General features: G+C 39.9%; 2 long non-coding RNA genes across 3 annotated transcripts in view; one reads left to right on the forward strand and one right to left on the reverse strand.

The window, feature by feature from the left end:
• The first annotated feature begins 3,912 nt into the window (after positions 1-3,912).
• Positions 3,913-26,736, forward strand: part of LOC310898561 — a 28,067-nt gene continuing 5,243 nt past the window's right edge. Inside the window, exons 1-2 of one of the 2 annotated variants that reach the window (XR_014583427.1) lie at positions 3,913-5,692; positions 9,323-9,610. This is a non-coding gene — a long non-coding RNA (uncharacterized lncRNA). The remainder of the gene's footprint in view (positions 5,693-9,322; positions 9,611-26,736) is intronic. The other variant, XR_014583428.1, reaches the window with a different exon arrangement.
• The window catches only part of LOC310898562, a 34,345-nt gene continuing 28,937 nt past the window's right edge, over positions 21,329-26,736 (reverse strand). Inside the window, exons 2-5 of the long non-coding RNA XR_014583429.1 lie at positions 26,581-26,654; positions 25,462-25,580; positions 23,059-23,439; positions 21,329-22,280 (exon numbers count right to left, since the gene is read on the reverse strand). This is a non-coding gene — a long non-coding RNA (uncharacterized lncRNA). The remainder of the gene's footprint in view (positions 22,281-23,058; positions 23,440-25,461; positions 25,581-26,580; positions 26,655-26,736) is intronic.

The raw sequence follows: 26,736 nt of genomic DNA on the forward strand, positions 1-26,736 counted from the left end.
TAGGGAAGAAAAATTAAACTAAGCCTAGATAAGGACAAGCCATGCAGTCACCATGGGGGGATTTCCCAGAGTATTGCTACCTTAGAGGGGTTGCTCTGTGGTCTAGACACAGCCTATGTTTGCTCTGATGTGTTGCACGTGAGGGAGAACACTTAGAGGGGACTAAGACCTCAGCCATCCTAAAAGTCCTCTCATTGCCAGTGGATATATTTATGTGGAATCAGGACCCATGCTTTCAACATTGACAACCAAATATCATGCACCAAATATAGTGCATATCCATCTTTTTCATGCCCATCAATTACGTAATTGAAGTGAACACTTGCAGAAATATATTCGTTTTATAAATCTGATACATGCTTCAGTCCACAGAAAAAAGACGCTGTCTGTTAGAGACTGCTTTTTGAAAACGTGGACACGTGTGTGTAACTTGGCTGCAAGATCACTAAGGCGTTGATACAATAACCACTATAAATATTTGAAAGGTGTCAACATCAAGGTCTAGATTTTACCCACAGATGCCAGCACAATGTTTCCATTGATTAGCTGTTCTGTAATATAAGCCTGTGTATGGAAAACATATATTAAAAAGAGTCTTATGTAGATCATGCCAGGATTTCACTTCCCCTGCTTTTGTTGTATCAGTCTGAGCTGACTAAACCCATTGGAAGCTTGCAGATGTTTTTATTGCAAGTTAGAATCAGGAGCTTATTGTAAAAAAGAAAAAATATTCTGGACTGAGAGATACTGAGAACAGCATCATAATTTGGGTCTGTGATTTCCTGGATAATATTCTCTTTTGATTACCAGGTCAGCAAACAGCTTTAACTAACATAAAACTAATTCAGGTTGTTAGTGTTCCTCATATGTGAATACTGAATTGGAGGTTATACTCTGTGCAGTGAGCTGCTTGCATTGCATTGGTGTGCTCAAACCCCTTCTCAAAAGAACTCTTGTGAATGTCATATTTTTGTTATTATTCATGCATTTAAGCTTGGTTTGTTCCGACAGGCTGTGCACCGTTGTAACACACATATGTCCAAAAAGTCACCGGTCACATTTATGGCAGGGGTGGGAGCTGAGATCAGATCTTATGAGTCTGCAGTCTTAAGTTCCAGCTCGGTAAAGTAATTAGCATATGCTGCCTAGTTTTATGTTGGAAAAGAGTCCTGTTAACTTCTGTCCTGTTAGTCCTGTTAACTTCATGAGGCTAATTCTGTGCATCTAATGCCATATCTAATAAAATGGGTCTTCATCCATGTTGCTAATTATTCACACAAATCTTTAGCATTAACAAAAAAAGCATTTTCCATGGAAAACAATTTACATGTGCATAATAAACACAGCTTTTATTATAAGAGATTTGGTCAGAGAAATTTGCATGGGATAAAACTTGTCTGAGATAGGTCTCAAAATGAATACATTCCTAAAAGGATAGTCAATTACTTGCATATCAGATGAAAATCATTAAAATATTATGAAAGAATTAAAACCTTTGATTTGGACATTTGAAAATGGAGCCTACTGACTTTTTACTTTGATCTTATTTTGATTTTTTTTTAACTTTGCATACAAGTAGGCTTTAAAAGTTGAAATCAAATGATTTTATTTTAAAATTGAAATATTTTGGTGAACTAGAAAATCTGTGTCTGTGATAATCTTAAAATATTTGTGAGTTTGCTCTGATTTGTGCAGAAGCACGCCTAGCATTTCCAAGCTCCTCCAGGACGTGGAAGTTCGGTGCTTTTGCTTCCATGAAGCTTTATTACAAAATAACTTAGTAAAGCCCAGAGAGAGGAACCAACACATTTTTCAGTTCAGTTTGCATTTTAACTGAGCCATGACTGAAGCTGTTCCAGGTCATATTCAACAAATCTTTAGGATAATGACTATGAATAAATAAATAAAAAAGTAAACCAGATTTTGTTTTAAGTCCCTTCCCTAAAGAAAATCATTAAAAACACTGTAATAATTTTAGTGCTATCAGCCAACAATGATCTGCACCTAGTGTTATGAAACTGTTTAGGCTGAACTAAGCCCATTCAGCTTGTTTAATCTTTTCAGCATTGAAATTACATCTTTAAAATGAAAATATGAAAGGACTGGTTGCTTTGGTCGTTTTTGTTTGTTTCCTTGTTAGTTTTGTTTTTCCCTTTTGTCTTCTTTTACAGTAGTTAACATACCCGCAGATTATACCCAACAGAAATAGCGTCCTGGTTTTACATGCACAGGAAGTATTCCATATAAGCATTTAATTAGGTTACTAATAGTCAAAGGGTTGTTAATATTTACCCTGTAGATGACAGGCTGCCTTTGTTCCCGAGACCTTGATGTGAAAATCATTTTGATCCCATTGAAAGTAACAGTAGTGATATTTTTTAATAGTATTGGCAGAGAGACAGAATACAGTAGGTGCCCTTTTGTTTAGCTGTGTCTCGCTGGAGAGTAACAGGGTTACATGTAGCAGGGGACTGTGTCGGACCTATCCTGGACAATGTCAAGTGCTGCAGGCACAGCCGAGGAACCTATGGGCTGTGATCGGTGCCTGTGGGTGGATGCAGAACGAGAGCTGCACAGCTGCAAACCTAAAATTTGCTCAGATCAGTAGCAGGCTTTAATTTTACAGTCTCTTTTTTGAAATGTTATTTCTCTATTAGCAAGGAAACCTTTCCCTCAGCTAGCCTCCATGTGACACCAGGTGGTACCACATGAAAGAAAACTCCTTGTAGGTCCCCAGTGGTCTCTGTGTTCTCAGATGTAGGACACAAACAGCTTTTGGCATTTTTATGTGTGCTGTGTGCTCTTGCAGGTTACTACCCATGGAAGTTCCTCACCTTCCCATAAGGAGCAGAGCTTCCTGGGCATTGTGCATGTGTTGTAGGAGAGAGAGAACATTACTTCTGCAGCACCTGCACCCAGCAAAGGTTTCCTCCAAAACTGTGAGCTCTCACACCAATGGAGACCATGGTTCTGGTCCCACCATACCACCAGAGACTGCCCTACCCACACCTCTGGGATGCCACACTCCTGGGGCTGTTTAGTCAGTGTGACCTTAGGTGCTGCAGAAGCTGTAGATACTCTGAGATGTGTGAAGGGCTGGTGTTATGTTCTATACTCATATTTAGCACAAAATATGGTAGAAGACCTTTCCTAATCAGTAGAGCAATGAGAACGATGTTCTAGTTGGAATAAAATAGGTATAAAAAAGGTGAAAATGGTGCAAATGAGGCGCAAGTGGCAGATGAGGATAATATGCACGACTTGGATCTGTGACAAAAGGTGACTGGACTCAGTGAAGGACAAATTCCTTTGCAAAATTAGGATTACCAGGTGGACATCTCTTTTACAGCTGGCTGCAGGGGCAGAAATCTCTGATGGGTGTTGTCAGGGCAGTAATGCTGAGGTGATGCCACTTCCAACCATGTCTGAGTGCAAATCCAGGTGTGGAAGTAGCATTCACATTTTTTAAGGACTTGAATGCACTAACTCCAGATTTCTTTCTAGATTTTCAAGCTTTCTTTCTAAATCTCTGCATACTACAGCCGGTACCTGGAAACGATGCCACTCACTGCACAGAACATCTAGCATTCACTCAGTCTGCCTTGAACACATATGGTAGGCAACCAAGGTCTTATAAACAGAAATGCTTTCAGAGCAGATTATTCACCTCTGTTCAAAAAGGAAAGATTAAATGTGTACTTAGAATGCTGTTTTTCAGATAGTATTTTGTTCTCGGCTTAAACTCCGCAGCTAAAGGTGGTATATTCTCTTAATAAGCACAAGGACTGGGCAAGCTTGTTCCAAGGCTTGATAAATCCTGGCAATAGTTATCATTCCAGGGGAGAAACCCAGACCTTGCTGTACTCCAAAGGAACAGAAATGGCAGAGGCACTGGAAAATGGTGTAGGAGAAAATACTTATTGCTGCCTTGGGGGAGAGGGGAAGGTGGCCTCTTAAATCCCTTCCTACAGTGTATTTCTGTGACTCATCCAGACCTGCCTGCAATGGGCTGTTGCACTACCACATTGTTAGTTTAACTTCTTTGTATCCTGAATAGCCAGTGGGTCAGTAAAAGAAGTTCTTTGTGCCTTTGGTGGGAGAGAATGGCACGAGGGTTGTTCTTGGATGAGGCCCAGGGTAAGTGTGGGGTGAGGAGGGAGTGAAAAAAAATCCCCAGAAAAGGGAAAAGAAAAGTGTCTGTTTCACAAAGCCTGACCTTCAGCAGAACTGCCATTTCCTGAAGCTGTACAAAATGTACCGAGCAGCAGCGTTTGCAGGCCTGGCAAAGGGGGAAGGAGCCAGATATTGGCAGTGCCACAGAGCTGGCTTCTCCTCAGCAATCGCAGCATCCCTGGGTCCCAGGGGAAAGCTGATGGGCAGCTAAGCCAACGGGTACCTGATCTTGTCTTTACCCAATCCTGCAGAAGAGCAGTGCAGGCTGAGCAGCAATATGCTTAGCTTGGCTTGAAGTGGAAGGAGGAGCCACGTGCAATAAGCACTGCCTTTCACACGAGAATCTGAAATGGCAGCATTTCCAGCAGCTGTGTTTGCTTTGAAACATACTGTAAACAGGCTAGCTAGTTGCTGAATAAATCTTACCCTATCTAAATACTACAGCTCCTGATGAGGTGGAAGAATGGCGAGCCCTTGGAGAGTTGTTTGGACTTTCCTTCTCTGGTAAGCTTTCTGTTCTTTGGTGCTTCATGGGTAAATGTGCTGCTGAAGAGAAGGAAATGGGTCAAATTGCTTGGAGCATAGAGAAGATCTGGGGTTATTCCAATAGGAACTGCCAAGTCAGATGGGGACCATCTTTCTGGTAACGGAGTCCAAGTGGTGAATAGTCAGGGAGAAGCCTTATCAGTTCAGAATAAAATTATTCTTGCTGCCTCAAAAACAATGCATTTATTTGGGTCAGTGATGACTCTGCTAATAATGGACAATCTTGGGAAGGAAAGGTGGGAGTGAATGGCTACATGCCATGTTCCAACAGCCTTTCTTCTGTGCCAACAACAGACAATAGGGGATTTTTATCACCAGCAGTTTTCATGGAAAACTTCAAGGAGTGTATTTTATACAAGATAGAAACAAGTCCTGAAATTTCATAGAAATTGAAAGATTCATGGCTGAAAGTGAACTTGGGTTATAATTACAGGAGAAACATTATCCCCAGAAAGACAATGGAGCTGGCAGCCATGGCATCTTGAGAGCTGTTAGGGTTTTCCTCCTACAGACACTGGGCACAGTAACATGCTAAAGCAAGAATCTGAGTGGAATAATATCAAAAAGATCTCTTCTTTCTTCCTCTGAGTGCTTCACAGAAATGTGTTGCTTTTTTACATAAAACCAAGAAAGTGAGAGAGGGATGCAGGCCTCAACTTCCCGAGTGGTTGGAGGTGCTGAACAGTGAGGTCCCACCAGAATGTGTCCACATTCCAGTTCCAGCTCTGACTCAGAAAAAAACAAAACAAAACAAAACAAAAAATCACCACACACAAATTCCCAATCACTTGCAAGACAAAGCAAATAGAGAACAGTTCAGATGTCTTCCACATTCTGTATTTTTTCTTTTAGCGTGAATCCTACATTTTTCCATGGCTCAAAATAATGGTGAACATCTGCTTGGCTAAGATATCTGGGACACTGCAGAAAAGAGGGAAACATCTTGAGAGGCGTCATACTCTACATCAATCATGTATGTAGTGTTGCTATGTTGTACTTACTTAGTTTATGCCAAACTTCTCACCAAAATCCTCCAGAAATTGAATGGATACACCCAAAATGTGGGAACCTTTCCCGGCTGCTGGGCCTTGGGATGCACTTACTACATCCTCACTATGCATTAGAAAGAGACATGGGTGCACACTTGTCTGACCATCTGCCCTGGTTTCCAGATGAGGATAATATGGATAATTAGGCAACCCAGCATGGCAAAATGCTGCAGAACTCACCCTGCCTGCAGCTGAGACACAGCCAAACTCAGCACAGACAGAGGCTAGTAAATTGTCTCTGGCACAGAAATGCTAATTGTTATGAGCACCAAAAAATAGGGGTATTTGTAAATAACATATGGGAATTTGCCTGGTGGTTCCTCTGCTTCTCTCCTCAAAGAAAAGAGAGTTCTCTCTTCAATTAAAGACTTAATGAGCTGTTTCCTGAGCAGAAAGACTGTATAGATGGATCTTTTGCCTCATGACTTCAGAAGATCTGGACAAAAGAAACTAGATGACAGCAAAACTTATTTCGCTACTTGTTTTCCAAGTGCGTTGAATTGTTAGGACTGCGTTAACACAACAGTATTGGGTCATTCAGTCAGTTTTGTTGTCTTGGCTTTAGTCTGTTTGAACTCTTCTGCAGCTGATAAGTCATATGTCAAGTGGATGGTTTGGCCAAAGCTACTAATGGGTTGAAAAATGTATGAGAAGAAGTAGAGAAGGTGGTCAGTAGTGTACAGAAAAAGGCACTCAAATGGCACAGGGAAGATTTGAGTGCAGACCTTACTTTCTTCTTGACCATATAACTCTTGCCCGAGAGGCTCAATTGCAACACAGGTTCAACAGAACAGAGAATCCATGACCTCTTTTTCTCTATCAGCCAGGCTAGTCTTGACAACTATCTTGACAACTCTGGAGTAGAGCTAAGAATTTTGGTGAAAAAAATAAATTTCATAAAGTAAAACATAGCCTCTGCCATAGGTGGAGTGCTGAGTTTTTTCTTAGAGATACTCATTTTAGTGCTTACCCAGAGTTGTGTATATGGCGTTGACTCATAAGTCAGAAGAGATCACCCAGACTCAACTCACAGGGAGTTCAAACTCGTGCATGTATTTAACACCTCCCATTAGCTCTAGGCAGTTCCTTACTCTGTATGTCAGTCTTCTGGGTTTCTAAATGATCAGTGATTGTATTCTGAATTGATCTGTAAAGCCCCAGTCTTCATTAATGGGGTTTCCATTATCCACATTTGAGTTTCAAAACCCCTTTAGTCCACCTGATCTGTGCAAGGCGATGTGACAATATCTGGTCTACTTGGGTACTCACACAGGTGCTCTGAGCTGTGCTTTTGTCCCTGCAAAACGCACTACCTTTTCCTGAGCACTGCATATTAACTGATATAAGATATATATATATATGAAATATATATATTTTAGCCAGATAAGCCAGTCTGGAAACAAATAGCTCAGTATCCTTCCTCCTGGCTAGGTCCCCTCACTACTCTACAGTTTCACACTAAGGAGACCCAGTGCCAGGGGCTGGGCAAAGCAGATCAGTCTTTGCCCTGACTGCAGTTTCAGGCTGCTCCCACCATTTAGCCCTGCTGGCTGAGCAGCCAAATCATAAATCACATTTTGATGTAGCTTTCATCTCCAAAACACATCATAAACATTAATCTTAACATCCCTGTTAAGTACCAGTAGGTTCAATGGTCAAAATTTAATAACTTGCAGACATTGTATTATCCAAGAGAGCAGTTTCCCACTGTGCAAATCTGAAAATAACCCAGCACATAGATGATGATATTTACTGCATCAGTTTTACCTTTTGAGGCAGATCTTGACAAATGTCTTGGGACATGCATCAGTTTGGTGGCAGCATTCAGAATTTTGTCCCATGTCCAGAGTATTAAAACCAGGTGCTCAGTTACATGAAAGCTGAACTGGTAAGAAAATAATAACAACAAAAAAAAAAGATATATATTTTTAACTATGTGGGTAGACTAGATTTTGTTCATGATTTAACTAGCAAAAAAAAAATAATCCACTGATTTCATGCAGTTTTATACACAGAAAAGCAGTGACTTTTTCATGACTAAAGGAAAACCATAAGTCACTCTGGTAAGTGTAGCTGAATGCCAGTGTTCAGGCTGATCACCCTGTGAGGCTGAAGTCTGATTTAAGGCAAATCAGGTCCACGTGCAGCAATGCTCTGTAGTGGAGGAGAGACCAGACATTTCTCTGAAAACAGAATACATTTTGATGCAACAAGGAGAAACCCATCCTGAACAAAAGCCCACAAAAAAAGGGGTTCTAGCACTTGCTGGATTACAAACTGTTAGCCAGCTGGATATTGTGCACATCAAGCTAGTCTGCTGCTCTGAAAACATGACTTCTTTGATCCTAGTCCTAGCAATACTGTTGGGCCTCTGCTGTACAATGAGCTTGAGGTCAATAAAACATTTTTCAGTTGTGGTGGAAGCATTTAAGCTGGAATTTGTTAAGTCGGGGCACAATTCCATGGGTAGAAATTGAACTCTACTTGTGACATTTCTCTCTTATTGCACTTTAAAGTATAAAACCGTGCAGGTTTTTACTTCCATTAAAAACAATTTGCCAGATTTAGCATTTTGTTACTTTGAAGTCCTTCTTTTATTCTGTCCCAAAGGGCTTTAACTTTCAGACATGGTTATCCTTAAAAATATATTTAAATGTTGGTTTTGAGACCTTACAAAGGATATGGCATTGGTGAAATTCCGGATGGAATGACTTTCTCAAGGGCAGCAGTCAGGGAACAGCAAAATATCTCCACTTTTTTTCCACCCCCACATTTCCCTTCACTTTTCAGTGTATTTAATTGGTTGTCAGCTCTTTCTATCTCCTGTACTAAGTTTAATGTTGAACTTTAACGTAAGCATTTCTTAGTATTAGTTTCTATTAAAACTTTTAACAGAGGATTCACTTATTCCCAGCAGCAACACCTGTGGCTGCTTCTTTGCAAACATAACCATGATTACTGTTAGAGCAACGTTCCTAAAAGATAGAAAGAAAGACAAGCCCTTGCAGATCAAAGTGTGATTTGCAGTGGATAAGAGCAGTGAAATCACTGTGAGCCCCACAGGAATGTGAAAACTACTCTGCTACCTCTGGATGCTGGCTGATAGCTTTAGGGAGAAGGCTATTGAGGAAGTCTCCTCAGAGCAGCCAGCAGACTTGTTATATCTTTACATCAGGTGGAGAGCTGCAGCATTCTCCAATCTGGGAAAAGTGCACAGGACAAAACAGGAGCAGAGAATCCGAGGGGACTCTACAGACCTTCCACCTTCTTGGTCAGTCACAGGAGAGGCCACAGACATGGCTGTCACTGCAGTGGCCTTGGAGTCCATGTGAAAAATATTTATCGCTTCAAGGACATCCACACAGCAGTCTGCCATCTCTAACGTGGCTCTCCTTTTCCCTGCTCCTTGACAATATGATGCCTCCAAATCTTATTCCAGCAACTTCTATTTGTTTGGAAGACACAGGACCAAAGCTGAAGACGGTGGAAACCTTTATTGTACTGTTCTCCATCTTCACAGAAAGGAATAATCCACCATTCTGTTCTTCTTACAGGTTATCCTGGCCTAGCTCCGATGTTCTTACTTCTCCTTCAAAGTGTGAATATGACTGTTGTGGAAATGGCCAACCAAAAAGCAACTGGAATATATGTGCTTTGTGAGCCAAGGCATGTCCTTCTGTGTGGCCTGGAAAATCTCTAGCACCATTGATGACATGACCATAAAGCCAGTGAGAGGAGACAGGAACTGCCATGCACCTCTGGAGTATTTCACAACAATCAACTCCACACAAAGCCTTCCCTTGCAGAGACCTAAGTGCCTGTGCCCATTGGAAGACAACCTGGTAGGAAACTTAACAGAAAAATTCTTACTACCACCTTTCTTTCCATTTGAGTTTTCCTGACAGCCCTTAAATCTTTGGGGGAAAGCTGTAAACTTTCTTTAGAATGATCTGTTCAGTGATGGTCAAAACTTAGTGTCTCTTCACAGAGAGTTATCAATTTCTATGCAGTATTTCTAGGGAAAAAAAAAGGGTTTTAATCACATCAAAATCACATCAACACAGGAGAAGAAACATTTATATGTGGATGTAATTTCTCTTTTTTTAAGATGAAATAAAGTCATAGCAGTATAAAATTTAAAATTACTTTAAATTCCCTCAGGTAACATTTTAGAGGGGAATGACTTTGCCTGTTGCCAGTTCTCAGTTGTGAGATGTCTTTACTGACTTACAGTGTATTAACATATTTTTTGTTCTTTCAGAACTAAAATTTTCCATTAACTGAAACTAACCTCCAATTCAGAGAGCACAAGCTCTGCTGCTCAGGCTTGCCAGATCAAATTTATTTTGCAAACTCAAAAGTCATGTGTAATCTCCTCCTTTATCAAATTTTCCTTTCTCTTTTTCTCTCTCTCAATAAAGCCCTAACAGATAAGCCATACAGGCTTTACAACATCTGACATGCACAAGGTGGCACTTTTAGAACTGTCTCCTTTTCCTAAGAAGTCTTTCAAAGTCCAGACTGTTCTGAGACTTCATGTAAAGTTTACATCAAAAGTAAATATGCCACTAAATATGCCTTACCTGATAGGCCAATGATTTTTGGGGAGCAGAAAGGTCTTGCTCATGGTGTTTTCTATTGCTTGAACTCTTGTTCTGAGATATCACAGACCCCAGGGGCCCCACTTGAATGTGAGGCTTCAGGTTTTGCAAACCCATTGTGATACTAAATATGGAAGAAGTGCTAAAGCAAGAGTCAGTTTAAAACTGTGCAGAAGTAATTTAGCAAAGAAGGCTAACATTATTCATACTGTACATTGTACAAAGACCCTTTATGGCCTTCGTAGAAGGTGCAATGTCATTATTACCAATATTTTCCTCTTACTTGGGCATCTGCAATGCATCTCTTCTGCATGCTCAAGACAGCGTAAAGGTTTGCTGTGCTGCCAATTTGCTCACGTCTTTGCTCTGCTGACAAACACCCAGTGCCTTTGGTCTTTTTGAATTGATCAACAACTGTGTAATGACTGGAATGAGATTTTCATGCTTAAATAAGGGTTTGAGATACTAAGCAATGTAGAAAATGAGGAGAGTAAAAGATCTGAATGCCAAGGAGTATACAAGAGGCTGAACAAAAGACAGAAGGTGGAACGCAGATATTTGAGAGGTGGGAGTGCAAAAAAAAAGCACCTGGGAAATAGAACAGAACTTTAGAGTTTTTCACTTGAAAGAGATGCTGAAGAAACTACATGGGAAGCAGTAAGCAGGAAAGGATTCTTAGTTATGGGAAGGTTTGATGTGGATGGAGTTGTGCCTGAAGACTTGGAAATAGTTGTCCCCCTATTAAGCACCAGAAGCAGATAGATCCCTGGGAAAGCCAAAGGCTGTTGCACCAAAACAAAGGAGAAGATCTCGTGTTGTGCACCAGGAACAATCAATGCTCATTAAGGGACATACTGTCATATCAGAACTGCATTGCATGAGCCACCCTTACTCTGAGGACATCTCCTGCATGTCTCTGAGGTCTGCTACGGTGACCAAAATGGTCTCAGTGACACCAGCCTACTGGTTCAAAAGAAGGCAGAGCTATGGCTCTGCTTTTACCAGGTCTATTTTGGGTGCCCTGCACCAAATAATATCATAAAATATATAAAATAATACCATCTTGGTAGTCTTTCTTTCTGTCCATGCTGCATTCAATAACCATGCTTACTTAAATTGTTTGGTATGTAGATTGAGTAGATTTGTAGTAGATTTGTAGATTAGTTTGTTTGTTTTCTGAAAAATGCCCTCTAAACTTGTTATTAACACCCAGGATACTTATTCATAGTTTGTTTGTTTTTTTTTCACTGCCCAGGAAAAAAATATATTAAACTGCCCTTTAAGAGAGAAAGAACTAGAGCGAGAACACTTAACAATTTTATTCAAGAAAATTGACTTTTGCATCTTGCCAAGGGTAATATGCGCGTGTTCAAAAAAAAGTTCAAATGAGTCTTCTTGACAGCAAAAGTAAATGCAGTTATTGTTATGAAAAATTGCACCAGGATCCAGCTGCAATAATTTAGAGAAATGACAGTGAGTCAGTCTCAAGGAAACCAATTTGAATGAAGTTAGGGTTTTACAGAGAAACACACTGGTCCTTAGCATTCAGGATATTATAATCAGACAAGGAAATGACAAGCCCTTTTATATTGTTCTTATAAAAACTCTTGGGTAACAGTCGTGTTGGTTGGGTGACTGTCCAAGGAACAGCAACAGTCAAGATTACTCCCTTTCTCTAAGTCATGATCAGTGCAGAAAAACTCCTGGCAACTCTATAAGGTACTTGTGAAAAAAAAAAAAGAAAAAGATGCCAACCCTAGCATAGTTTGTGTCCATTCTAGGTAGTCTCAGCATGCTGAAGAATACAATCAAAATAGCTACCTTACAATACCACTGCTTGTCCCAAGCCTTTGACAGTGTCAAAGCATAACACAATGTCCTGAGGAGAGCTCAGGGAGGCCAGAAACCTCCTAGCCACCAGAAGGGCAAAAGCTCACTTGATCTTGATTTTCATACAGAATATGAAAGTGGGATCTCATGATCCTTCTGACTTTTTGCATTACTGCCAATCTTTTCAGTGAGAGAAAATGAAGAAAATGGCAATGCTAATCTTTCATTGCTGAGTCCTCGATTACCATTATCCACCATCCAGAATGAGTAATATTTTATACTACTGACAACACTCCCCATCAAAAAGCATTAACTGGCTGAAAAGAAACTCCAAAACCTTCTGATTCACAATTGCCATCTCAGAAAGCATGAAGAAAAGGTTCTGATATATTACCAACATTAAATACCTTATAAATTAACACCTTATGGTACCTTGACACAAAGCACTTGAAAAATATCTGAGTGAAAAGACAATAGACGAATTCAGATGGTGTTTCCATTTATTTTTTCTATGGTATTTTCACACCTTTTCAGTGGAGAAGCCATGGACTTCTTAACCTTCGGCTTACAAATGAAAAATACAGATATAGCAAAGTGCTGGATTTAACCTCCAAGTAAGCATGTGTTAATTTCTATTCCTGAGAGTGAGCTACATTAAACTCTTCTTGACAGAATTTAATAGGAATTTTGGACATCGTACATTAATAAATAAGTACTACCTTTGTTATTATAAGTTCAGTGGTTTTCCTTAGTTGAGAAAGCCTGGCTCCCTCACTTGATTTATATGATGCTAGTTAAAAAAAGGTAGTAATGATACGTGTGTTATTCATGTACTTGGAAGTCTCAAAGGATTCTAAATATATCTTGACATGTACGCTCATAAATTGTGTCCAAGGTAGACATTTTGGCAAACTGGATATGGAATTAATGTTCTTGAGACTTCCAAACACCATTGATCAAAAATACTTTCAAAATTCTCCAGAACTCTGAACTGATTTCTTTTGAACCTGCCTGTGTGGTCAGTACACCATCTATCAAATTGTCTTCAGCTTAGAGACATTCTTCAGGAGCCCAGACTGCATTTTGGTGCAAATTTCCCATCATGAAGGCTTGATTTCGTCATTTTTGAAATGGAACAGTTAAGCGTGAGTCTCTAATGAAGCAATATAAAGAGTGAAACATGAGTGAGTACAGAGCTAAGTGTTCCAAATGCGCTTATATTTATGAGTTTCTCAGTGATGATCCCTTTACACTCAATCTCATGTGTGAAATGCAAAGGCTTCTGCAAACAGCATGTTTACCTTAAACAGTGAGCCACACGTTTTCCGTGGCGTGGATTGGAAGGATGCTCTTGAGAAAGTTTGGAGAGCCAGAACTGAACCAAACACTGGGCTGAGAGTGAGACTCTGGTTTTGCTGACCTTTCTGTGCATGGCCTTAACTCAGCCCTCTGAATCTTTTTTCTACAAATATCTAATGCCTGTTAATCTTATAGACTGTTTTGGGCACCAAGTGTAATTTTCCTTAGTCTGTGTAGTCTGTGTGGTGTTGACAGCTGTTGTAGCCTTCAGGTAAGACTAATTCCAATAAATGTCACTGCATTCTGGTCTATACAGTTAGCCCAAGTGGGGTCCAGGAAGGTGATTTTCCTTAGGAGAAGCACATTTCAGCCAAGTATTTATTTATCAGAAAGCATTATTCTGGATGCAGCAGTAATAAAACTGGAGTCTGCTCCCTTGCTTGCAGTTCAATTCCTTTCCAGGCCAGTCCTCTTCCACAATATCTCCTTGCCTTCTCTCCAGGTGTGCTGCAAGGGCTTTCCTTACCTACTGCCTTTCTGCTGCTCTCTGTGGCTGGGCATTTCCAGCAATTGTAGATCACTGTACTGCTGGTCCTGGCGGTTCATCTCCATACCACAGCACACTTCTATTGTAGTTTAGAGATTTAATTATCTTTAATGGGGTTTGCTTTTTTTTTTTTTTTTCCTGCCAGGCCATTGTAGCTCCCACTCGTCTGGCCAAATCTCATTCAAACTTTTTTCTTGCCTATTTGCCTTTTCAACATGTGGGAACAGTCTTTTTGTGTGCCTCTGAGAGATCTCAGTCGTTCCTGCAAAATCTGCTGTCTGGGCTAGACTCTGGGTCATTCATGGATGTAATTTCTTTCTAGTGTAACGATTTAGGTCTCTGAAACGATAATCTTGGGTTCTGGTAGAAGAAACCTAAGCAGTCCTGTGACATCTTTTTGAGTGATCCTACTGCATTCAGAGTCATCTTCCAAACTTTATTGAGCCTGTTCTTCCTCATAGCTCTGCTGACACCTGGCAAAATACCTCTTCTAAAAGTTCCCTGTTTGAATATGAGGGAAACTTCTTATAAAATAAAAATACCTTCTTCAGCAGAAATGAGCATTTTTTTTTCTGTTTTGCTATGTAGAAGGTTCATATAAGATCCAGACTTCTATGTTTCTTTTAAGGAACCACATACGAGAATTTATGAAGGGCATGAGTTTACGCTGCACTGTGGAAAGTGCCCTGATATATTTTACTCTCTTTTTGGAGTGCTTTTCTATTCCAAGGAATGGAATATGCTGTTCCCATTCCTTTTTGGGAGGTTTGATGCATGTAACCAGATGAACTGCTATTGAACCTTACTAATACACGATCAGATTGTTGGTATAGAGGCAAGTGTGGGATTTCTAGATTTACAAAATCTAATAAACCAGCAAAGCACTCTGAATTCAAAGTTTAAAAGGCTCAGGGGGCATCTCCACCATTAGTGTACCTGCATTTCTGAATTTCTTTCAGGGAGCACACATGCTACTGCTTAGAGCATGAGGACAGTGTTAATATACCAACAGAAAGGGCTTGGAGTAGAATTTGATTTACTGCAGGGTAAATAAATTTCCCGAGGAGAGCTTATTACTTTACCTGAAAGGAGCTCTTGGCAGTGCCAAGGTCTGTATAACATTTTCTCCACAATTTATATGTAAAGTCAAAGCCCGGTATAAGCCAAAAACTCCACAGAAAACTGCATGTCAGAAAGTGTTTGGAGAGCTGACTCTGCTAGAGAGTCTCCGTTTTCTTTCTGTAAGAGGAGATTTCTCTCTCCCACTGGGTTTCATAACAAGTATCTTTTTTAACTGACTCATGTTTCTTTGTGCTCGGTCTGATATTGACAGCCCACTTGCTTTTTCATCAGAGAACAGCAGTGAAAAGAGCAAGTTCTGCTCAAAGGTTTTTAAATACTTCATGTTCTTATTTGGGTTTAAAGTAATGGGCTGACAGTGGCAGGCTAAATCATCCAATACCTCCCAGACGGGACAAGCTCATTCCTGGGGTAAAAGCTGTCACTTCAAATTGCTGCAGGTCTTTTTCTGGTATGTTTTCCCCTCGTCTGGAGGCATTCTCCACTTTTAAGACCAACACAATACAACAGAGAGGGTGTCTTAAATTTCTAAGCAAGAACAGGAATCCTGTGAGGTTCCCCAGGGCAAGGTTTCTGTGCTTCGTGCTGAACTGGTCACTGCTGCTTGTTCAACTCAGCTTCTTCCTCAAGTTTCATTTTCCTCTGTCCAGCTTCTTGGGTAAAAGAGAAGACACTGAAGACACATGATGCTTTGTCTGGCCAGCTGGAAATATATAACAGTATTGGCCATGAAACAAAGAAATTTCATAACAATAACTTCTATCTGGTCCGTTTCCCAAATTTTGTGTTTTTGCCAACTTTCCTCCTCTCTCCTTCTCTCTCTCTCAAACAAATTGAGTTTCATTGTTTCCCTGTTAGCTCAGAAATGCCATGAGCCAAATTAGAGTCCTCTTGCTTCAGACATGCCAGGGACAGAGCAGTCCATCGGGGCTCAGAGACACCGGCTTCCAGCATCCTTGCTACAGTGGGCCCTTCTTCAGCAGAGGGTCTGTTGACTGGAGAGCTTATTCCTTGCCCTAAGGCATCCTGGGCCTTTCTTCTCTGATTTAAGAGGTATATCTGAGTTATGAGCATGTTAGTCTTTTACGCCTCATAAGCCTTTCTGTGAATCCAAACCCATGTAAGCTGAGATGGTGCAAGTCAGCGTGGGCTTTTTCCCTGTTACTTAAGGTCATTTTCTCACTTCCTTTCCATCCAGCTCTAACTTGTTATCTGGCTAGTTCAGACCAGTGGCAGATCTCAAACAGATTTAGATGAACAGTCTAAATAAACACACTGTCTTTACAGTGTTTGTGTTGTGTATGACATTCAAAGTGAGATGCTCAGGACAATCTGTTTGAACTGGCACATAAAACCCCCAACAAGTCTTCTGGAATTTAAGATTGCCTGAGATGCTTTCACAAAATCTTTACCCTGAGCTGACACATACCTCCTCTTCTATTTGATATTCCCAAATAAGGAATTTGGTATTCCCAAATAGAAGCTGAAACAGAAAGAACCACCAGTACTGTTTCAGTGGAAGTCCTTTGCCCACATTTTATTTATTTTTCAAGTTCCCCCCCCCCTTTTTTTTTTCATATCTTTGAGTCCTTGCTTCAGTTGAATTGTATTTGTAAATTCCGGTTGAAAAAGACATCCCCTTTTTTATGGGAATATTTGTGATCCATCATATCCTATTGCTCATCATTATAGGAATCCATTATTGTGTGCAACCTGGAAATCCCTAAAAACCTGAAAACTAGAATCTACAACAGCAGAGCGGAGGAAGAATTGTTGCTTTACAGGGCTTTTTTTTTTTTTTCCACACCTTTCCCCTAAACTTATAATACTGGATTTTGTTAAAAAAAAAAAAAAAAGAATACTGTGCTAGATGAATCTTTAGTTTGCCTTAGTGCAGTTTTTTAAAGTTCTTTTTCATATCAGTCCAAACTGTATTTGCTCTAACAGGGTTTTTCAGTCTGCTCAGACACACTTCATGCTGCCCCCAAAGTACTGGTAATGTTTCTGTCTTTTCTGGAAAGCTACAGAATTTTGACTTGGTTCCTTTTTAGAGGGCTCCAGCAATCGTATAGATCTTGTTTTAATTATTTTTTGGCCATTGCTGAGTTCTGTGAGTACCTCCATTACTTGTTCCATTTTGATTGCAGATATCAGCTCTGCCTTTCTCCCCTGGGAAACTTGATTCCTCTGCTGATACTAGCATTTGCCTTCCCTGTAGCCAGAATTCTTGGTGTGCAAGATTGTTTTCACTGGAAGGAGAAATTGGCTACAGGTATTTCTTGAATGCAATCATCTTTACTTATGGTCTCTTCACAGAGACCTGAAGCAATGAATCAGGAGTCAGAGTTCTTGTGCACAATGCCATGTTTCTTCTCAAGTATTTCTGCCCCATCTTGGTGTTTTTATTTTATAGGTGCTCTTCCTGTTGTTTTCTGCCTGCCACTATTTCCTTCTGTCACTTGCACAGGCATACAGGTCAACCGAACCATGAGCAGTGTTTGCAATATGTGTTCAGTTCCCAGCAAAACACCAAAAACAACTTAATTCATAGATCAGCCATGACATATAAAAGAGTGATATGGACTTCTGTCATTATACAAAGGAGCGTTTCTCTGCTCTCCCATTTATCTTGATTAAAGGCTTCTACCAGATCCATTGACTTCAGATGGTTTTGGAAATGCCCATGTACCAAAGACACTGCCCTTTGTAGCTATAGATCTTGCAGTAGAAAAATAAGATATCTGGGCTCTGTCCCCAGACTTCATCCAGGCTTATTGGGTGGCTGATAATGTCTAATGCTTAATATACCTAATTTTCCCATTCTGAGTTACTGATATAGTGGTAATAAATTATTAGCTAGTCATGAAGCTATAGGTATTTATGTTTATGAAGCATATTCAGGCTTGTCATTATAATCAGTCTAGAATGGCAAAGCTTAATTAATTGATCAGAATGGTGACAGGCACATTTTATAGGTTACAAGCTGATATGCATCTGTTGTGTGGTGTTTGTTTTGTGTGTGTGTGTGTGTGTGTGTGTGTGTTGTTGTTTGTTTGTTTGTTTGTTTTCCTAATTTTCTTTGACCTGGAGGAGACATGCTGGAGGCTTTGGAGATGATCTCCATTTTCTAAGCCTGGAAGTCTTCCTCCATGGAGCTTCTGGAAATCAGTTCAGTTCTGCAATGTTGTTTAATATGGAAGAACTATACCACAGGGTTAGATTTGATGGATTGGCCTTTGCATGTCTTTCCCCCTGTAGTTAAAAGTTTTGCTCTGTTCTGGATATGTGAATTAACTATTTAGTAGAGGAAGGTGTTAAAACAGTTTATCTAGGCAATGAGTGAACAGCAGTGTCATTAAATGCACACTTGGAAGAGTTTAGAAATTTGGAGTCATACCTTTACGTTAGTGAAAATGGCTGTGTTTGTGAGGCGAGGGCAAAACTAAGAAGAGCTAATTCATGGATATTTTCCTAATAGCAAGAGGAATTCTACTGAAGTTACCACCCGTGTGATGACCTGAAGGTCTGGACAGCTGAATGCTCGTCCTTTGCACCCAGAGATTTTGCAGAAATGATGTAATGTGACTTCCCACCAGGTCAGTGCTTGCTCTGGTCACCCAGCCAAGTCCTTGCTGCTGACTTGCTTGTCAGCATGCACGCTCCCCTCTGTGCTGTGTCTCTGGGCTCGGCCCAACCTGGGCTGTGGCTGCAACAGCAACTCCCGGCTATGCCTGACTACTGGCCCCAAACAGGCCCTTTGTCACTACAGCAGATATTTTTTCTGCTTTGACCTGGAGGCCTCCTCTTGATGACTCTCTTCTCTTGACTCTTGTTTTCTACTCGCTCGGTCTAAGCAGGCTATTTTTGATCAGCTTGTGAACAATGGAAGACGATGTTTTGACTCCAGCTCAGTGATGCTCTGGTTCCACATTTAATATCCTGCTTGAGACTCTAAACTCCTCTTCTTTCTCCAATGAACATTTTAGATCTCTTTCCATTTATTTTTTCTTCCATATTTTCAGCTTTATGTCTTTTCCCTTTGTCTGGGATGTTCTGTTCCACCAAACCATAAACCTTTTCTTTGCGCTCACAGTCATCTTTTGCTTCAAGACCGCAAGCACTCACTCACCCATCCGTTCTGGAGATGGCTCTGAAACATCTTTCTTTCTTCTCCAGAATTTTCTTCAGAAGAAAACTGGCTCTGGTTTGACACTGACCTTTTTCCCCAGGGAAACATGTTTGAATTTCAATCCTTTTCTTTCTTTTTTTTTTTCTTTCAGTGACGTTTCTCGTGGTAATATGTCCCAAAACACAGACAAGTTTTTCTAAACTGTCTTTCCTAATTGTTCTCAGATATAAATTACACATCTTAAAGCTCACAAGTCATTAGTAATTGAAGGAACTTTTGGCATGTAAAAAATGGTGTTTAAATGCTGAGAGAAATCTGGCAGAACATTACTACCCTACCTTTCCAAGTGTTGCAAGATATTCTTGGCTTATTGCAGATTATATAACAGAGCCTTTAAACATGGATTATCTTTAGAAAGAAAGTCAGTGATTATTGTCAAGCTTCAATGATGTATTAGCTGAAGCTGATGAGATGCATTTGTGAAAGGAATTGACCAGAAGTGAGAAGTACCTAGCCTGATTTGGGAATAACAGTGTTCTTAAAGATAAGTAAATAGTACATGTGATCTCACATTTATTGTTCTCTTGGAATGATTTTCTGACTTCAGAATAAACAGAAACTTTGTTTACGTTTTGGCTGTCTTGCTTTTCACAGGACTAACTGAGGACTTCTGCCTTTGCCTGTCAGTATAGCAAAGCAATTGGCCAAAACTGGGGCCATGGTAAGATAAAATATCTTCTGTTTTTAGTTGGAAGGCCTGCCATACAAGCAATTTCTGACTCATGGAGTCACTGTAACTCACAACTCACAACTCACTCTTACTGGCATCAGGAGAAGACCTACATGAGTAGCAAGGCTAAAGGAGCAGACTTTTTATGCCATGATTTGCTCTTGTATTTTAAATAGAGGCTACCTCTGAACTTTAGATTTTAGGCTTCAGAAAGAATAAATGAATGTGACTTGGATGAACAGTCTCCTGCTCCCTGTGGGGATATTTGTGCACTGAAATCTGGCTTGAAAAAGATCTTTTAAAACTAGGAATACTTCACTTAATTTCTTGTGTGATTTATCGTTAGGTGTTTATGATTTTGGGGAGGTGTAAGTGAGCTTTGTGAATATATAATGATTTGATCTTTTGTGAATATTTAAGATACAGGTTAAATGTGAGTCCAGCCAAAACTCTCATTTCTGCTAGTGAGATTTTTTTTTTTTTTTTTTTTTTTTTACTACTAGGAGCTTGCCAAGGAATGTGGTGGATTCTCTATTGCTTATAGTCTTTAAATCAGAATGAATGTCTTTCCGAGAAAGATGCCCTGAGTCAACCACAATTTATTGGAACTGATTTAGGAATTGCTGGGCAGCCTCCTCTGGGCTATGGTCTGCAGATGTCAGAGAAGGTGACTGCAAAGTTTCCATATGATCTTAAAATCTACAAATATATGATCTTTGAAATACCAGGCTGTTAAAAAAATTTTGCTTTTTCATGAGGGAGGTTTTGAGATCTTTGATGTGCTAATGGTCCGAGTCATCTGGCTAGATGATAAATCTCAGATGAAAGAACTAGATGGAGAGTTAAGACTTCTTTCTCACCTCTGCCTGGGAGCTATGGCACAACTTAGTAACATCCTTAATAAACAGTATGTGTTTATGGGATTGGGCATGAGTTTAATTACCGCTCAGTGGGAAGCTGTTTTCTTATTTTAGGAAAGCTCCCTTGATTTTTCAAAATGTCCTCATGCTTCATGAAGCTGAAATCATACTGGCCTTTCATACTTTCAGAGTTTAGAGCTCTGGGATTATAATGCCATGTCCTTGTTCTGGGTCAGACTGAGCAGAAGCCTGGTCTTTTGTCTTCCAAATCTTGGTGAATGAGTTGGGCTGGGGAGCATGGACTGTTCTCCAGAAAGTCTCATTCTGATTTTGAAAAGAAACTATATCCTGCACCCTGAAACTTCCCTGGGGCAAAATGGTCAATGCTTTCTGGTAAAAATGTCACTTCTGACCATTTAGTATTTCTTGGCAAACACCTTGCTCCCCAAGTAAAAAAATATTTTGTCGGAAACTATGTGAACAAGTCTATAAGCAAAAAATCATGAAAAAGTCTACACTCAGGTCATGCTGTGATGCGTTCAGAATCTCAAAAGCTTTGTGGGTCAGCAGAGATAATAAATCGTAACAACTGTGAAGGCCAAGAAGAAAACACTATCTAGCATAATACAAATTGTTTCTTGTCTTGTAAGTGTTTAGAAGTCTTTAATGGTCATATTTACATATTTTTAAATCACAATAGTTCTGTCAGTGCTAGTGCATACATAGAAAGAACAGAAAGAATAAAACTTTTTCTTCTCAAAATCAGATTTATCAAGTGTAAACAAATGTCTTTCCCAGTCTGTCTGAAGCCGGCAGTGCTAAATTTTAACTTTGCAGAAAGTATTTAACATAATGTGTGTAAATATTATGTTAAAGGTTTCATGTCCTGTTTTGAACAGTGGCAAAAAATTTCCTTTCAGCCTTTAGGTTTTCCACTAATTTCTTTCATATTAAATCAGAGCAGGCTAAAAAAACCTGCTGATCAGATCTTTACTGAGCTTTATTGTAATGTAGTTTAAGTGGATGCAGACGGTTGGTTTTTCCTTTTTTTTTTTTTTCACTTCATTTTTTTTCTCCATGTCTGAAATATTATACAGGAGACTGGAGTTCTTGTGGCATTAACACAAGAGTCTCAAAATGGGCCAGAAAATAAATATTGTAAAAAACATGTCATCCAAATCAAATATTGTATGAATAAGGGAAACTGGAGAGTTTACAATTGTGGTTCAAGGTTTTACATGCAAGGTACCTCAAAAGTTAGCTAAATACATTTCAGATGGACGTAAAATGCAGAGGAAAAGTGTTAAGTATCTTCCACTGGTGCGATCTCAAGCCCGGCTCAGATAACAACCTTGGAGGTCAAGTTCTCAAGTGGTTACCGATGGGGTGATGGAAATAGACTCAGTTCCCGCTCTTGCTTCAACAACAGCATCCACCTGGCAAAAAGACAGAAGATCTGCTGTAGCCTGACAAAGCAGGAGTCTTCCACACGGGCACCTTTCTGATAACCTGCAACCAAAACCCTGGGGGTGCCTGAGGACTGTATTGCAGTTGATGGAGCCTTTAGGTTTCTTTATACTGGGCAATAGCTTTGGCTACTGACTGTTGGCGCATGGTGCTTAACTATAATTGTCTTAATTATGCTAAATTGCACTGTGCAGTCCCTTAACAATTATGAGGGTTAGCAACAGTATTAAGTGACAAAAATGACATTAATGTAATTGTAGCATTGTCTAGAAGAAGCATGAAAGTCAGTAAATACCAGAGTTAGGATTTTGACAGCTATGTGAACTTTGCACTGTGCTCTGCATCACCTGCGTAAAGGAATATAATGATAGAATTGTAAGAGGACTCTGTGAGGGTATGATTATGTAGAAAAAAAATGCAATATGAGCAGAACAGAGGGGGACAATCCCCTTCCTCGCCCTGCTGCCACACTGCTTTTGATACAGCCCAGGACACGGTTGGCTTTCTGGGCTGCAAGCACACATTGCCAGCTCAAGTTGAGCTTCTATTCAACCAAGACCCCCAGGTTCTTCTCATCAGGGTTGCCCTCAATACATTCTCCACCCAGCCTGTATTTGTGCTTGGGATTCACTAAATAGTAAGGGCAAACAGTTTTAATCCAGTGGTTTACATCAAAGAGCTTTTGTTGGCTATCAACACTTAACTGAAGGGTTTTCAGATGTTTTTAGTATAACTGTGAAATCTTACCATTAGTATCAGAGAGCTCGCTGAATTCAATAGTCCAGGACAGCTGTCATGAACAGATTGTTTTCAGGGTGTAGTTCTGGTCAGCTCTTTGACTTTATTTGTTTTGCCTGGAAGCCAGGTACACAGTCCTCAGAATGAGAGTCTCAGCAACGAAAACCCAAGAAGAAATTTGCACAGAAATTCTTGACTAAAATCTCAAAAATTTTTGCAAGTGTCCAGCCCTTGTCTCTGCTAAGATCTTCCTGCTGACTCAGGTACTGCAGACTGTTTTTTTCTTCCCACATCCAAAGCAACGGAGCTGCCTATGGTGACTTCCCCATACAGGCGGGCTCTTTGTCTTAGGAAAGATGCAATTCCTCCTTCTTTTCCAGAAAGATCAAACTGCAACAGTAACACCAATACGGTAAAGATGTAGATTCCTTCCCTGATGCACTATTTAATAGATAATAATATTATCTATTTTATTACATAATATATCGATTTATTCAATGGTTTATTTTAAATGGGCTATTTTAATAGATAATAATAGATATTGCATTTGTGCAGCAAGATACAGATGTGGCTGCTCTGCCATCTACTACTTTCCACAGCACTTTTCAAAACCTGCATTGTTTCAGCGGCTGTAACTGACAGCAAAAGAGTAAAAACTGTAGCTCTGAAGAGCAAACAGACATGAGTACGAGCTTTGAGGAGCCATAGAAAGATACCAAACCAACTGCCAGCTTTTATGCTCTACTCCATTGAAGGTCAAAAAAAAACAAAAAAAAAAAAAAAAGAAGGTTGTACAGGGATTATTTAAATAGTTGCCCAGCTTCACTGTGAAACAACATTATAAATGAACAGAAACTAGCTTGTTCTGATTGAGTTTTCATGTTAGGGTTCTTTATGGGGTTGTGTAGGATCATCTGCAGCTAGTAAGCTTATTATGGGTATTTTTTAAAAGATGGTTACGGATTATGGGTATTAAATAGCACAGCCACATCAATGAATCCCATCTTAAATATTAGTGAAGCATTTATGCTTGTTGTTTTAAAGTGCTGCTAAAATCCAGAGCAAGGGCCTTAATCTTAGCTACTTTATTGACAGTCTCTGACAGTGAAACCAGCTTTGTAGAAGCTAGGATTAATCTATATTATCTCAAAGTAATCAGAACTGTGGAAAAGTATTTTTCCCTTAACCATATATGGATAAATCAATGCATTCCCCTATTTGTATTCTGGGGTAACCTACAAATTAGTGCCTTAGGTATTTATAAAGATAGCTCAGTGTGTGGGATTTTCTGTTGAGTCCTCCTGAATTCTAGTTTAGCTTTCCTTTGGTGAAGTGTGCGTGTATATACCCAAGTAGGCAAACTGGACAGACCCTGCTCAGTCTGAAGAATTTAACACTCCTGAAAGGCTTAAGCATTCCTAGAAAATTTTGGATTCCCTTCCAAACAGTAATTAGAATTTTTAATAGTGTGAGGGTTTCCAAAATGGACTGTACCCAGAAGAAGAGGTCTTTCATTTATCAGGTAAATGCCTACTCTTTGAGCAGTAAAGGGGGCAAACCCTAGGGAAAAAAAAAAAAAAAAAAAAAAAGAAATTCTGTTTAAGAGGTAAAAAGAGATGGATTTTTTTTTCTTAAGATGCCATGCCTTCTTGCATTTGAAGTCATATCTTGTAGAATATATGACCAAAATTCAACATGATGTGCTTTGAGTTTGGCTTCCTTTGGTAAATAAAAGCCTGTATTCAACAGATGGACCTTCCTTTCATTTCAAATTCAGATCTAAATTCCCTGCAGTGTTTCGGGGTTGTGCATTCAGGGTTATGGCCAATGAGCTGAAAAAGGAAGGAATTGTATGCAAAGCTCTGGGGTCTGAGATTTTGTGTTGAGGATACTTCTGGCATTTAGAAATCCATCTGTTTATCCCCCCACATCAGACTAAAAACCTACAAAGACTTTTGGAAATGTATAGAAAAAGGAATTCTCTGTTTGTATCTGGGTATTAGGGTGTGTATGTGGTGTGGTTTTTTTGTTGTTGTTGTTGTTGTTTTAAGAAAGTCTCCATCTGTCCTTCTGAGCTCATATTCAGTAGTGCTTCTGAAAACACTCAGATAAAACTTTGTAGCTAAAGAATTGCTGTATCAGCCAAAATGATCTATAAAAAAGTTGAGGAATTTTCTGGTGAATAGAATATTGTACTGCAAATATTTGCTTTGCTTTAATCTGGCATTATTCCTGCTCTGTATCTACTGACAGTGTGGAGGGAAAGACACGTTATCTTTTTGAGCTGTGTCATCTCTATTTCTGATTTAGTTTCTTTACAGAATGCATTACAGCAGCAATGCCCTGAAAAGTGTCATTCGATACTTTGGTACAAGAGGAACAGTCCTGCAGCTCTGTTTCTTTGCAGAATACCTTTGCTGTGAGCACAGATCTCAGCAAGTGCAGCCCATTTCAAGCCAGACAACTCTCTTTGGATCCAGCTTGCCTTATCTTTAACACATATTTTGAGTGTTCATCACACGTGAAAATTCCTGTAAAAAAAAATAAATAGAGAGAATTTTCTTGTTGAAAAAGTGTTTCATAGTAAAGAACAAATATCCATAGTGCAGTATAAATATAGCTGGGGAGGGCATATGGATTAAAAGCCTTACCAAGATCTACTTTATGCATCTCCATGCCTCATATTGGCTACCGTTTTACAGTTCTGGGTGTCTGCTGCAGACTGTAGCTTACCCTGGACTTGTGACACCTTTGTAAGGATTGTGGTTAGCCTCAGTACCTTGGCTAGTGAGGTGCACTTTGTTTTTCCTCTGGAAGACACCCTTGTCTAAGTTGTCTCCTGCCCTACCACTCTCAAAACTTAACGGGCTCATAAATCATGTTATTTGTTTGCACGAGACACATACGTCCCTTGAGAGAGTGGGCTGGATTCATAACTCACACCCATGTGGATCTGGTGTAATGTCTCTCTTCCTGGAAATTACTCCAGTTTACGCTGCTGCAATAAACCAGAGGTTGGCTATTGTGCTCTTCCCAATCGTCATTTTAATTCCAGCACATATTTTTATGTGCTCTGCAGTAAAATTAGAGAAAGAAACATCTGGCATGCAAAATGATTACTGAATAGATGCTGTCCATTGGCCCTGATTTCACACTCAGGATATTTAAAACAAATGTTCTGGTGCTATTGAGGTCTTGACATGTTTGTGTTTAGCTCGTCGGGTCAGCTGAAATTGCCTGTGTTCACAGTGATCCCTGATGAGAGATGCTTTGAGTCACAGATTATTTGGACTATTCTCAGTATGGGGTACAACTCAAAGCTCCTTAGCAGCGTGACTCTCATAACAGTGATATAACCCAACAGCAGGTCCCCTGACCTGCCAGCACGCCCGTCACTTGCAGGGAATTTGTGTAACTAAACAAAATATTTGTGAACTAGTGGGAAAACAGGAGTCACCCCTAATGAATCTGTCTTTATTTTAAGGACTGAAAGCACACTGTGGCCTGTTCTGACTTCCTGATGTATCGTACCTGGGTCTTGTGTAGAAATGGACCACATCTCCAGAGATGCTGACAGTTTTCTTTTCCTCTTGTCCCCTCCTCAGCTGGAAATGAGCACATGCACAGTTTAATTTTTCACCTTTTGTTCCAGCACTGCATTTTAACGTAGCATGGAGCCTCTCTACT

The sequence above is a fragment of the Anser anser genome (genome assembly GCF_964211835.1).
Source record: "Anser anser genome assembly, chromosome: 4".
Classification (NCBI taxonomy): Eukaryota; Metazoa; Chordata; class Aves; order Anseriformes; family Anatidae; genus Anser; species Anser anser.